This window comes from Panthera pardus, unplaced genomic scaffold (genome assembly GCF_024362965.1).
Source record: "Panthera pardus isolate Hobbes unplaced genomic scaffold, ASM2436296v1 HiC_scaffold_8, whole genome shotgun sequence".
Taxonomy (NCBI): Eukaryota; Metazoa; Chordata; class Mammalia; order Carnivora; family Felidae; genus Panthera; species Panthera pardus.
In genome coordinates, this window is record NW_026527013.1 from 132,036,936 (window position 1) to 132,051,379 (window position 14,444).

General features: G+C 33.1%; 1 protein-coding gene across 8 annotated transcripts in view; it reads left to right on the forward strand.

Annotated features, from left to right (window-relative positions):
* FOXP2 (forkhead box P2) overlaps positions 1 to 14,444 on the forward strand; it is a 565,305-nt gene that overhangs the window by 61,570 nt on the left and 489,291 nt on the right. For 7 of the 8 annotated variants that reach the window (XM_053897463.1, XM_019418068.2, XM_053897470.1 and 4 more), the window contains exon 2: positions 7,113 to 7,257. The exons of the other annotated variant lie outside the window; for it this stretch is intronic. The gene's annotated coding sequence lies outside the window, so the exon portion shown is untranslated. The remainder of the gene's footprint in view (positions 1 to 7,112; positions 7,258 to 14,444) is intronic. 8 annotated transcript variants of the gene reach the window in all.

Genomic DNA, 14,444 nt, shown 5'->3' on the forward strand with positions numbered 1-14,444 from the left:
TTTGTATTTTGTTATGATGTTGACAGGAGCTAAAATTCACTAATCTAGTTCAACTGATCTGCATTTCAAAGAAATCTCATTTAGCAGCAACTTGAAGGTTTGTAGGATAAAGTTCTTTTATTGCAGCTTTTATTGCATTCTTTGCTAATTTATCTGGTCAAGATTTAGCCTTGCTTACTTAAAGCTGCAAGCATGTTACAAGGAGTCTTAAATACTATGAAAGCATTAATGTCTAGACTATGAACTGAAGGTAATTACATATCCAGCGCTGAATAGGGTACATTTAGAAAATATTGTTGTCCATACTCAATTGTCAGGGCAATATAGATAAGGTGGTCTTCCCCCCCGCCCCCCGCCGCCACTGCACCCCCACTGCTTGTTTGTGCTGAGAATTTTTTTCCCACTTCATAAATAAACTAAAATACCATCAGCTACTCAGAAATTATGCATAAAATGAGTAGATCTCCTTTAAATGTGTATCTATTGATGCTAATACGGGTTGTGCCTTTTTAAGAATGGAAGATTATTAGTTTTAGAAGTGTGATATCCTTATTTGACTCTAGTTACAAACATGTATGATATATAAGTGAAATACATGTAATGTGAAATTTATAGTGTAATAAGCATTCTCTGGAGACTACAAGTACAAAAAATATTGGTATTTTCTAATTTTGATTATCTTTGTTATTTAGTGGAAATGGTTATTTTGAAACATAGCTAGAGAAATTAAAGATTATATGTGGATATTTATATATTACGTTTTGAGTAAATTTGGCTTGCATTGGTTGAAAGGAAAGACGACTGGATTAGGACAGTTATACCCAGCTCCAGTCCTATCTGTGCCGCTTACACTCTCTGAGATCTTAGATAAATTACTTTCTTCTGTGAATCTTTCCTATAAACTATGGAGGAGTTTATAGGGTGAGCCAGAGGCAAAGGAAGTCTTCCCAATTAGAAGATCCTGGTCATTCATTGACAACTCATTTTATTTCGGGTCTCATGCTTGACCCAAAGTTTATGTAAGTGAGTTCTCTTCCCTAAGATAATTCAGATGTGAATATTCCATTTTCTGAAATTTACCACTAATAAAAGTAGACTTTGGAATGTAATTTTGTACTTTTTCAACTCTTAACAACCCCTTTGGTAACCTCCAATTTGTTGAGTATGCTAGTTTTGATTTTACTTTCCATGAAATGCAGAGGATTACATTAGTGGTCTTTATGGAGAGATTTATTATATCATTTAAAATACATTATCATATAACACGATTTTTGCAAAAAACATATAATTTTGTTTTGAGTTCTAAATTTTATTTTATTTTATTTTATTTTAATTTTTAATGTTTATTTTTGATAGAGAGAGAGACAGAGCACGAGCAGGGGAGGGGCAGAGAGAGAGGGAGACACAGAAAACGAAGCAGGCTCTAGGCTCTGAGCTGTCAGCACAGAGCCTGATGTGGGGCTCGGACACATGATCCGTGAGATCATGACATGAGCTGAAGTCAGATGCTGAACTGACTGAGCCACCCAGGCACCCCAGTGAGTTCTAAATTTTAATATTGATTGAGAACTTCAGAGTAGATATTTCAAACCAAATGTTTTATTTGACTAAGTATAGTTTGTCTATTAGGTTTTCTACAGAATAAGTCAAATAATGACTTGGTAGTTCTCCATGACACATATTTTTGACAGGCTTTTTTTTTTAAACTTGAAAATACTGGTAGTAAAAATTATTTCTAAGAAAGACACAGGTAAATAAGGCATATTCTGTATTTTCAGTAGTTTTTAATTACATGTGAGATGGAGAAAATGCTATGCGGGTTGATTACTTCTGGCTAAAAAAATAAGGGAGTGCTTCATGGAGGAGATGGTAATTGAATTGAGGTATAGTGCAATTTGAACAAATAGAATTTGAGAGGTGAGACACAGTCTAGATGGAGAAAATTGAGACTTTAAAGGCTGATCAAGGCAAGCATGAAATGGTTGATTCTATTCTGGAATGTAAGGGAGACTAAGAGGAACAATATATGGGAGAGGCAGATTAGGTGCTAAAATGAAGGGCCTTAGGTTTTGGGCTAACAAGTTTTGATTTACTTGGTAGATATTGAGGAACCCCTTCTGTTAAATGACGCTAATTGATACATTCATAAGGAAAGGCGCCAGGGAAATATTTCTATGATTTGAAGTCAAATTTATTGAATTTAGGTATTCACGTGTTTCAGTTCTCCCCCATGTCAGTCTAATAGATTATAAAAACATCTTATATATTTGGAAAACCTTGTCAGATAATGGTGTATTCTGCAAGTATTAATGGTAAGAGAGGTATTTAAGGATATTTAGTGGATGTGAGGGCTATGAATTTGAAATTGTCATTGGAAAAACAGGAAAAGGACTATCATTGTAGAGGTGGAAGAGACATTGTTTTTAGGCTGTTTTATAGAGACATCTTTTGGTATATATTTAAGAAAACTTGAGTGCTCTTGAGTAAACAGAAGGTTTGAGATACAATTCTGAAGACATATAAGCCATTATTAATTTGAAGAAGGGTCAGAACCAGAATATTCAAGTGAAGATGTTTAAGAGGCAGTAGAGGATAAAGAGCTGAGTCAAAGAGAGGATGGAAAGTTGCACTCACAGGCTGTTTTAGATAATGAAATTAAATAGCAAGGCTATCTTAACATGTAAATGGATTATATGCCAAAAGAGTTTTTATTGGTTGGTCAGAACACAGACCACACTTTCCTTGATAAACCATATTATACATGGCTTTTAGGTCATAGGCTCTAAGCTCTTCAACTTAACCTTGATGTCAAAAAGGGGCGATCCATGTCCCTTACAGAGCTTGCAAATAATATTTGTTAATACTTACCATTTTTTTAAAAAAAATATAAAACTTGTTAAATCTTAAAAATTGAATCTTTCTATGTCTCTGTGTCTGTCTGTCTCTCTCTCTGTCTCTCTGTCGCACACGTGCGCGCACACACACACACACACACATTGCTTTTTCAACCTGTCTTAAAAATTCACATTTGGCAAGACTAAGCCTGCATGCCTACACAACAAAGGCAGTAGCAAATACAGTCATCTGAGAGGGTTAAAACCCACCCCTTTTGAGACTTTACCTTAGTACCCTACAACTTTATTTTATCTTACACCCACCTGCTTCAGTCTTAGCTTTGGGTATTTTATGAAATATATATTTGGAAAACTTTGTCAGATTGGGTGTATTATGCAAAGAATAATGGTGAGAATGGTGTTTGAAGATATTTGATGGATGTGAAGACTATGAATTTGAAATTATCTTTGGAGAAACAGGAAAAGGACTATCATTGTAGAGGTGGAAGAGACTTTATAGAGACAATGGTATATACTTAAAACTTGAGTGCTCTTTTGTGAGTGGTATTTTGTGATCCTCATAATGTATTTGTTTACCATATTATTCTTTCTAGTAATATTTGCCCTGAAACCTAACCACGGCACGCAATAATTTTTGTAAGTGAAACATGCTCGCATTACAAATGAGATATCACGAATAGATTCCCTCTCATTCTAGTAGGTTTGGATTTCCCCCCTTGTCTTCTGTTGTCTGTGAATTCTCTGAAGGACTTCATTCCTTCCTTAACTGTTGACTGTTTCCTTCGGCTAGAAAGAATATTACTAGATTTGTATTTCAGAAAATAAACAAAAAAGTAAAAACCCACTTGGATTGTGTTGTGGAGTGCGGGTTAGAGGGAGTTAAGACTGGAGAAAGGAGATTGTACAATCAGTAGGAATTTTACATCTGCCAGTCAGGAGAGAGGTGTGGCCTGAATATATACATTCGGGTATTGTTTGCCACAGGTAGTGGTTGATACTGGAAATACAGTGGCTGGTTAAGACATAGTCTAGAATGAAGTCTTGGGAAAAGTGACATTGAGGAGGTACTCCTAAGAATAGGAACTAGTAGAGACTGAAAAAAGATCTCAGAGTTAGGAGAGGAATTCAGAAAGAGGAGTGTCATGTAAGCCAAAGGGAGAGTTTTAAAAAGGAAGGAGTGAAAAATAAACTGAGTGAGAGAAATTACACAAATCAAGAATTAAGAATTCACATTTGGATTTGTCAGCTAGGAAGTGATCCTTACGTTGATTATAAAATGTTTAGCTTTAAGGATGTGAGGATTTAGTAAACCTTTGACCATCTATGTGAATTTGTTCATGTTAAAAGAATGAATCTTGTTTATTCTAATCCTAACAAAATATTCTTGTCATATAACAGCATCATGGGAAAAAGAAAAAAAAAACCCAAAAATTTATTGACAAAAATAATCAAATGATAAATGAATAATAATTAATTCTACCTTCAATGACTATATAAAGTTATCATCTAAACTGGGAGACTTTTAAGAAGGAAAGGGAGGGGCGCCTGGGTGGCTCAGTCGGTTAAGCGTCGACTTCGGCTCAGGTCACGATCTCGCGGTATGTGAGTTCGAGCCCCGTGTCGGGCTCTGTGCTGACAGCTCAGAGCCTGGAGCCTGTTTCAGATTCTGTGTCTCCCTCTCTCTCTAACCCTCCCCCGTTCATGCTCTGTCTCTGTCTCAAAAATAAATAAACGTTAAAAAAAAAAATTAAAAAAAAAAGAAAAAAAAAGAAGGAAAGGGATAACTATTAATAATTATAGTAAGGATGAATGTCATTTAACCCCTGCAATCAGGGAGGAATGCTCACCCTGATTATAGTTCACAGTTCACATTTATTGAGTGCTAGCTATGTGCCAGACGCTGAGAGGAGTTCTTTACCAGTTTGATTCAATGACTACGGATTTTAGTTGCCAACATTATTAATTCTTTCTCTGTATATATTGAATGTATTGACAAAAATGCTATGTGTAATTTTGATGACCTTGTAGAACTTAACTTTTATTTAAGAAATACACACATACAAAAATTGGTACCCAGTGTATACCAAATTATGTCCTAGAGAATGGAGAAATGAAGATGATTAATAATAGTACTCATTGTTAATGATCTACCAGTGTAGTTGAAGATCTGAGAACAAAATTTTAATATAATATGGTAAAGTGTCATGATGATAGTGTAGTTTGTGAAGGCCACAACTTGTATTTTTTATATTTTATGTCCTGTATTTCTTAGGGTTGAATTTATAGTGTATTAAAACTTGGTAAGGTACAGGTTGCTTTCTGCAGTAAAAAACAAAAAAAAATACCAGTGGAAAATACAAGGCATAGGTGATTATATGGCTAAATGGGGTTTTCTCTACCCTAGAAAGTATATTCTGCGTGTGTGCACATGTGTGTGTGAATGTGTGTGTGACGGAGAGAGAGGAAGGGAGGGAGGGAGATTAGTTCTATATCACAAAGGGATACATTTCCATATCTATAATGTAATTTTAGCCACACTCAAGCTATATTCTCTGAAGGTCTGGCATATTTCTCTGACACATCTGGTAGATATGTATGGCATTAATTAGCATAGGTATTGCTATAAATGACATGTCAGTCCAGGACAACAAAAAGTATTTGTTACTGATGTCAATCATTCATCCTTTGTCAGTTCAAAAGGCTTGCCTAAAGGAATGCACATTGATCTTCACTGATCCAAAATACAGCAAAACCATTCCTGTGTTCTAGAAACAAAAGTGGAACTACCTATGTTTGAAAAGCCATATGGAGACATTCATACAGAAAGTGCATGTTTATAAATTTGAGTAGTAAGACTGTTACATTAGGCCAAGATTAATTGAATCTTTTGAAAAGAAAACTGCAGTTTTCTGTAATCCTAAACTCTAATCTCAAATGAGTTTGTTTCCTCAAAGCTTTAATTTTTAGTAGCCTAATTTGTGTTTTTGTTTCATCTGGAGATAATTTTGGAGTATGCCAGGTAAATATCCCTTACAATGGTTAAAAACAAAGGTGACCACACGAGTATCAATTTGTGACTACACTGATGGCTTAAAGAAGTACTCTTCTGCCTCTGTATCTCTGGTTTTCTTATCTGGCTATTTTGATACAGATACTGATTGATTTTGTTTATTTATCATAATCCTATTATAGTTTTCTTTTTGTAATAATAATCACAAGTGTAATACTCTTATATATCTGAGCAAAAACTGGCTTTAAATGATACGTTTCCCCAAAACGTCTATATTTTATTTCCAGTTTTTCTCCAAAAGTTCCCCCTATATTCTAATTTATTATTTAATGGAACGCAATATGAATGACTTTAAGAGAGTGTGATCTAGGGTATGGCACAAGTTGAAGACATTTATCTTAATATTTCATTTTAATGAGGCAGAAAATATCCATTATTAGAAAACTATAATTTGATAAAATTTGTAGAATACAATTAATTCCCTTAAAATTATGAATGTTCATACCACCATGGAGCAGATAATCATACATCACATTTCAGTGTCCTTGTAAAGGTAGTATATGTTACGTTTTTACATCTTAGAGATTTGCTAGAGAATTAACATGAATCAGGATTTAGGACGTACCCATGTTGTGTACTTTAATTTGACCAACATGCTTTGTTTGAATAGCAGTTCCTAACCTTTGTACCATCTTTAAAATTTTTACTCCAGATCTCTTGCCCTGCCTACAGACCCTCTGCTATCTGTTTCTGGTCTGTCTCATGCTCTTGAAATCATCTTTTTTTATTATTCCATTAAAATTTTTAAAAATGGATTTTCCTTTACACTTTTCTAATCATCCTGTAATTCTTTAGCTCTAAGACATTAAAATGAATGAGTAAAAATATTTGATACCTAATCGTCTCTGCCAGTCCATTCAAACTCATGGATTTGCAAAATTATGTTAAAGTCTTTTAAAAATACATTTGAGTAGGCTTTTGTAGTCATTTGGATTTTGAATATTAATTTTCTCTTGCTATGCTGCTTAGCCATAAAAATGAAAAAGAAGATGGATGTGGGTTTCTTTTAGTGGTGTTAATTTAAAGTACTTGATTTATTTATTATAATATTCAACAATGGCAATTCCTATTTTCTCTGTTCACATCAGATCCAACAGAAAATAATGAGAAGCCCCCACCCACCAGCACAGTAAGAAAAAGTTTGATGCGTTTTGTAATAATTGATTAAAAGTATAATTTCCCCCTAGATCAAACAAATAATAGAAGTCTGTTGAAGCTTTGTCCTGACCTATTCTGGAAGTAGAAGAATACCCTGGAGAAAGAAGCATTGTAAGCACAAAGAGTAAGACTCCTCAATCCTGGGAGAGAGAATTAAAGTCTAACCCTCCAAATGTAAGTCATCTATACTCTATATTTTCCATCCCTCAGTTTTTGTAGCTATTCAGGTATTAGTAGAAAAATATGTGATGCAAATATTTGGATGTATTTTCTGTACAAAATATATAGGTGTTTTTGCTGTTAACCTTAAATTTCTATTTGTGTTAACATTTTCTGAATCGTAACATAAGGTGATGCTTTGCAATAATACTATTTACTGCAGAATGGATTATTTTTAATTTTATCTTCTGGCAAAGAATTGTTAAGAATTTTGAGAGTATTCTGATGAAAAGAAGGTAACTTCCTTTGATTTAATATCAGCAATTGTGCCATCATAATCTCTTTTTGCACTAAACTTTAGTTCTTTCTTTTTCTTTTTTATTTCTTTATATCTGAGAATAAGACTATCTTAATATATCTATTTAAATCCACCTTCCAGTAAGAGAGACATTAAGTCCTTTTTTTCACTTTGCATAGTGAAAATGAATTGGAATGAATTTGTATCCATAATCCACTATAAAAATATATAAATTTTGTCAGCTCAGTGTACTGGAAGGACTGATTCCCTATCTCATTAGGAAGAACTTAAAAGATGTGTGTTCATGATTATATAGAAAGAATTCAGTTGCTGTTTATAAACTGGTAGGAAGAATGATGATTAAAGGCAATGCTTGTTTTGGGAAAATTACTTGGGAAGAAATTTCTTGTCAGTTGTCACTTTTATCTGAAAAGTTACTTACTGCATTGCCCTTGTGATAAGGCACTTGATATGTGATATACGGCTTACTGCCAGAAATTTGACTTTCGGTTAACAGTTGATAACCCTTTTCATTCTTTAGTGAATGAGCTCAGTGGAAGAGTATTGTTTTGATTTTAAAAAGTCTGAATCATGGAAATTATGTCAAAATTGAAACATGAATTTTACAGGTTTTAAATGTGATATTCTTATTGACATAGCATCTGACAAAGTTGTCAAAGTAGATTGCAGTAAGAAATCTTCATAATTTATCAGTTCACATTTAATATTGTTTAGAACATTTGATAGAGCCTGGAAACACTCTGGCCATTTCCAACACTACAATTATGAATTAGGATTTTTGAATTTAGCATAAACTATGTAGATAAAAAAAACTTTAGTGGTTTTGGTCTTAGATATTTAGTTCTAAATTTTTCTGTCATTGAACTAGATAGAGATGCCTTGGGAAACATTACAAACATTATTATTCCTTTTGCTGATGTGAAACAATTGTTCCTTATGTAAAATTTTAATATTTGCTATTGAAAAGTGTGACAGAAATTTTAAAAAGTTATTTAGATTTGACGAGTAAGTGGTAAACTCTTATTTACAGGTTTGAGATTGATGAAGGATTGGAAAATATTATTTTTACAGAAAACTTTTGTGGATCTTCTCTACAATATTGTACATTGTAATATGTACAATATTACATATATATAATCAATGAATATAGATTAAGTATACCAATAATAACATGCTTGAATCTCATAAACATAATGTTGAGTGAAAAAAACCTAGCACAAATGAATAATGTATGTATGATTTCTTTTCTATAAAGTTCCAAAAAAGTGATTACAGCAAAATTAAAAATAATAGTTAAATTCTAGGTAGGTGGTAAACACTGAGGTAGAGTTTCTAGGAGCTTCTGGTATGTCAGCAACATGCTATTGATTCACTAGGCTGGTGGTTGCATGGATATTTATGCTATGCACAGCCATTAATGAAAAGCTAAGTGCGTCTTTGCTAAGATCAGGTATAAGGCAAGGGTGTCCTTATCACTTCTATTCACTATTATACTGGAAATCCTAGCTAAGGTAATAAGAAAAGGAAATAAAAAGCAGCCAGATTGGAAAGGAAGAAATACGCATTTGCGGATACCATGATTATCTATGTAGAACATGTCAAAGAAATCAACCAAATAAAACCAAAACTAAAACCTCCTGTAAGTAATAAATGATAACAAGTTTGCAGAAAACAAGATTAATATACAAGTCAGTTGTTTTCCTTTGTCCCAGCAATGAACAACTGGGATTTGAAATGAAAAATAGAGTACCATTGGGGCACCTGCGAAGCTCAGCTAGTTTAACGTCCAGCTCTTGATTTCAGCTTAGGTCATGATCTCGTGGTTCATGAAATTGAGCCCCACATGGGACTCTGCACTGACAGTGCAGAGCCTGCTTGGGATTCCCTCTCCCTCTCTCTCTGCTCCTCTTCCTGCCTTTCTCAAAATAAATAAAACTCAAAAAAATAAAAATATAGTACCATTATATTAGCACCAAAAATATCTTGAAACCCAGGTACAAATCTATTATCTATCTATCTATCATCTATCTAACTAATATAAAATACAGTATTAAATATATATAATATAAATACATACATTAAAATATATAATATTTATGTTAAAATATTAGACTATAAAATTCTGATGAAAGATAAGAAAATCAAAGATCTACAGGATATTCCATGTCTCTGCAGAAACAAATGCAATATAATTGTAATGTCACGTCTTCTTTCCTTGATCTACATATTCAACACAATCACAATAAAATGCCAACAGGTTATTCTGTGAATATTGATAAACTGATTCTTAAGTTTATCTGGAAAACAAAAGACAACAAGTAAATAATATTATATTGAAGAAGAACAAAGTTAGAGGACTGACACTCCCTGACTTCAAGACCTTGTATAAAACTACAGTGATTGGGCACCTGGGTGGCTCAGTCAGCTGAGTATCCAACTTCAACTCAGGTCATGATCTTGCGGTCATGAGTTTGAGCCCCACATCAGGCTCTGTGCTGGCAGCTGAGAGCCTGAGGCCTGCTTCAGATTCTGTGTCTCTGTCTCTCTTTGCCCCTCTCCTGCTCTTGCTTTGTGTCTCTCTCTCTCTTTCTCTCTGTCTCTCAAAAAATTAAACATTTAAAAAAATTTAAAAAAATAAAAATAAACAAGAGCTTTAAACAGATCTAATGAAAAAAGATATACACATGGAAAACAAGGAAATGAAAAGATGCTTAGTATTTATTTCATTAGGGAATTAGGAATTAAAAAATGAGATATCACTACATACCTATTAGAATGACTAAAATCTGAAACACTGACATGCCAAATGCTGTCAAGAATGTGGAGCAAGAAGGACTGTGATTCATTGGTGGGAATGAAAAGTGATACAGCCACTTTGGAAAACAGTTTGGGAGTTTATTATGAAGTTAAACATACATGTAATACTTACCATGCAGTCTAGCTATTGTACTACTTTGTAATTACCCAAATGAGTTGCAAACTTACGTCCACGTAAAAATTTGTACAAGAGTGTTTATAGAAGCTTTATTCAAACTTGGAAGAAACCAAGATGTTCTTCAGGAGGTGAATGGGTAAGCAATCTGTGATACATACATATAATGGACTATTTATTGATCAAGAGAAATGACCTATTAAGCCACAAAAAGACATGGAGGAAATTTAATATTAATGAATGAAGGTCTCTGAAAAGGCTATATGCTGTATGATTCCAGCTCTCTGACATTTTGGAAAAGGCAAAACTACGGAGACCTTAAAAAGATCAGAGGTCGCCAGAGTTGTGGGGAGGGACTGATAAATTAGTGGAGTTTTATTATTTTTATTTTTTATTTTTTTGAATAGGTGGACTTTTAGAGTAGTGAAATTACTCTGTATAGTAACGTAATGGTGGATACATGACATTATGAATGTGTCAAAACCCATAGAGCTGTATAAAACTAACAGTGAACCCTAACTCTGTACTTTAGTTAATAACAGTGTTGTAGTATGAGTTCATCAGTTGTAGAAAATGTACCACACTAATGCAAGATGTTAATAATAATAGAAACTTTATGTATTTTGGAGATGGAGAAGAGAATATGTATGGGTCTCTGTGTACTTTCTGCTCAATTTCTCTTTGAATATAAAACTACTCTAAAAAATAAGATATTTTAGATAATTTTTTGTAAGTCTAATATAATTTTAAAAATCAAAAATCTCATTGATTTGGTTAGTTAGAATTCTGAGAAAAAGGTAATTTCAAATTTGATCTGAGTATTCAAAGTTAAAAAGATGCAATTTAAAATCAATATTTTGTGATCTCGCAAAACATTGTTTCATTTGGGGAAAGTCCTAATGTCCATGAAGGAAGACTTCTATACTTGAATATATTTAGTAACTTTTTATGACAATTTATTTACCTAGCATAAATGTATCTTTATTTTAAGATAGATGTTTCAGTTTTGATTTTAAAAATAAATACTTTTTTTTGGTAATATAACACAAATTCATTCTGTAATAATGAAACACTCTTCTTTATTGAGTTGTTCATAGCTTCTTTCCTTCAATTTTAATACATTTTGTGCAGTGGTCCACCATCCTCAGAAATACTTTTTTACTTAAGTAAATTAAAGTTAATTTGTTAATTTTAACATTAGTATGTTGTAAAAGAAATGAAAAACACAGATGCTCTTTGTATCCCATCTTTGAATACAAATTTTCAAATATAGATTTGGTTTTAAAAGTACCAGATATGGACTCCTTCGTAACCCCTTTTAAAATTTTCTTTCCTTTTTTCTTTCTTACCCTCCCTCTTTTTCTCTTTCCTTTCTCCTTTCTTTCTCAGTATATTCTTTTGTTTAATTTTCCAAGGAGTAAATATAATCTTATTTAACTGGTTGACATTAACAGAAACCAGGAATTTATTATTCATAAAAACGAAACAGAAAAAAAAAATCCCCCTTTTCTTCAGATTCTGGATACAGCTAGGCTCAACACAAATGTCTCGGGAGAATGCATCTGTTGCTATTGCATTTTTTTTGTTTCTTTGAAAACTTGGCATTTGTAATATATCTATGATTTTGATTTGTCTTGGCCAAAACCCAGATTACCAAGGAATTACATTTTGAACATATTCAACTAAGAATTATCTTTGTAGCAACTTTTCCCTTGCCATATTGAAATTTTGGGAATAAAATCAGATTTTGTTTCAGAAATCAGCTATGTTTCTTCCTAGTGCCAGAATGATTTTTTTTTATGTTAAAGAGACACAAAGCAATACTTAAAATCTGAAACGTATTTTAAGCATACCGTGTAGGAAATAGTCCCATTTTTGCATTTGACACACCTGGGGTCAAATGTTTGCTCTGCCGTGTTATTTGTTTATATTGATCTTGGGTTAAGTTTGGCATGTGAGAAGTAACAATAACAACAACAACAACAACAATGATAATAATAATAATAATAATTTCCTTATAGGCTTAGATGAAGATTAAATCTCCAAGCACAAAAAATACCTGGCACACAGCAGGTATTTAATTAATGGTAGTGGTCTTTCTCTTGCTTATTTTGTATATATGTAGAAGTGTGTGTGTGTATAAATGAATGTGTGTGTATATTTGTATGTATTTATGTGTTTATATACATATATATATATATTTATGTGTTTGTCTGTATCCATCTATATATCTCTATCTTATCTCAGTCTCTGTATCTCTTACAGCAATGTGCAATATATAGCCATTTATTCCACTTACTAAGTTCTGAAGCAGAGAATTCTTCTGGAAATGATACAGTCTGGAAAGGAATTCTATCACCACATGGAAATATTTAAAAGCTTATTATTTCTTTGTGCCCTAGTATTTTCATAATTTTATATTTAATCTACCTGGAATGTGTATAAATTTTTAAAAGATCTAAAGAATATTTTTCCTTTAAAAATTCCTGGCAGACAACAGAATTCTTTTTTTAATCTCATTCAATGTATAATTCAGAGAATGATCTATTAATTAGTACACATTGATTTGAGTTCAAAAAGATGTGCACTGTCAGTTTGAGAAGATGTTTGGGAATATGGAAAACAAAATAACTTATATGTCTGAAAAGAAACATGTCAGTTTTAACAAGATAAAAAATGCAAGGTTGAAGTTGAATCTTTCTGAAAAATTGACATTTGTATGATTTTGTTTTCACTAAATAGCAAGGCACCAGTTTCTTGGGGGCAGCTTTACAGAGCTGTGTCCATAACTGATTTGAATCTTTGTAGAATAAAAATTTAACAAAATAAAGTGTAATGTTCCATGTTCTCTTCTAATAATGTAGACTTTTTTAGCAAAAGCAGCTGTTAATATCTTAAAAAAAATTTTTTTTAACATTTATTTATTGTTGAGAGAGAGAGAGACAGAGTGCAAGCAGGGGAGGGGCAGAGAGAGAGGGAGACAAAGAATCCAAAGCAAGTTCAGGCTCTGGGCTGTCAGCACGGAACCCGATGTGGGGCTCAAACTCAAGAACTGTGAGATCAGGACCTGAGCTGAGGTCAGATGCTTGCTTAACTGACTGAGCCAACCAGGCACTCCAAAAGCAGCTGTTAATATCTTAAGGAAGTAGCGCATGCCTGAATATCTCACCTGAATTTGTGTCTTGTGATTTCTAAAAGACTACCTAAAATATTAACTAATTAGTTGCTCTCAGACACTGAAAGAAGGGTTGTAGCAAAGGACAGAATGCTTAAAGACATAGGATGAGATCCACCAGGATAAGTATTAGGAAAGCCTGACCTGTTGGTTTGAAGTGATTATTATTAAAAAACAAAAAAAACAAAAAAACCCTAACTAGTTAAAACTTGTATTTTTCTCACACCTCTTCATATTTTAAAGGCAGGGTAGTGACGATAAAACTTCTTGTTAAACCTAAAGTGTATGGTGGCTTCAGTCTTTTCGAAAGACCAGTGAGTTACACATTGAATCCACCTCCAAGTTAATGATGCAAAATTATATCTGGGACAAGGGACTCAGTATTCCTGGGATGAATAACTTTTTTTAGTGGGTGTACTGATGACCTGGTTTTGCGGGGTTGACAGTTCTGTCCATGTAACCACTATTACTTAAGTGCCCCATTTTGAGGATAGCCCTGTGGGACAACATTAAGAAGCAACAAAGTGGTCTTGGGTCAGGTATCAGAGTATATTGAAGGTGTATGTTCTCCACAGATAGGCTCTGAAGGTCATTTCTGCTGAACTCTCTTAAATGTTTAGTGATTTTATTGTTGTACAACTTAAAAGGTCCAACTTCTCTTTTGGCAAATAAGGGTATACCATTTTTTTTTTTTCTATATGTGGATCATATTTTAGGTTTGTCCAAAAGGCATTATGTGTATTAAAACCTAATACCTTTACCTAAAGTAAGCACCC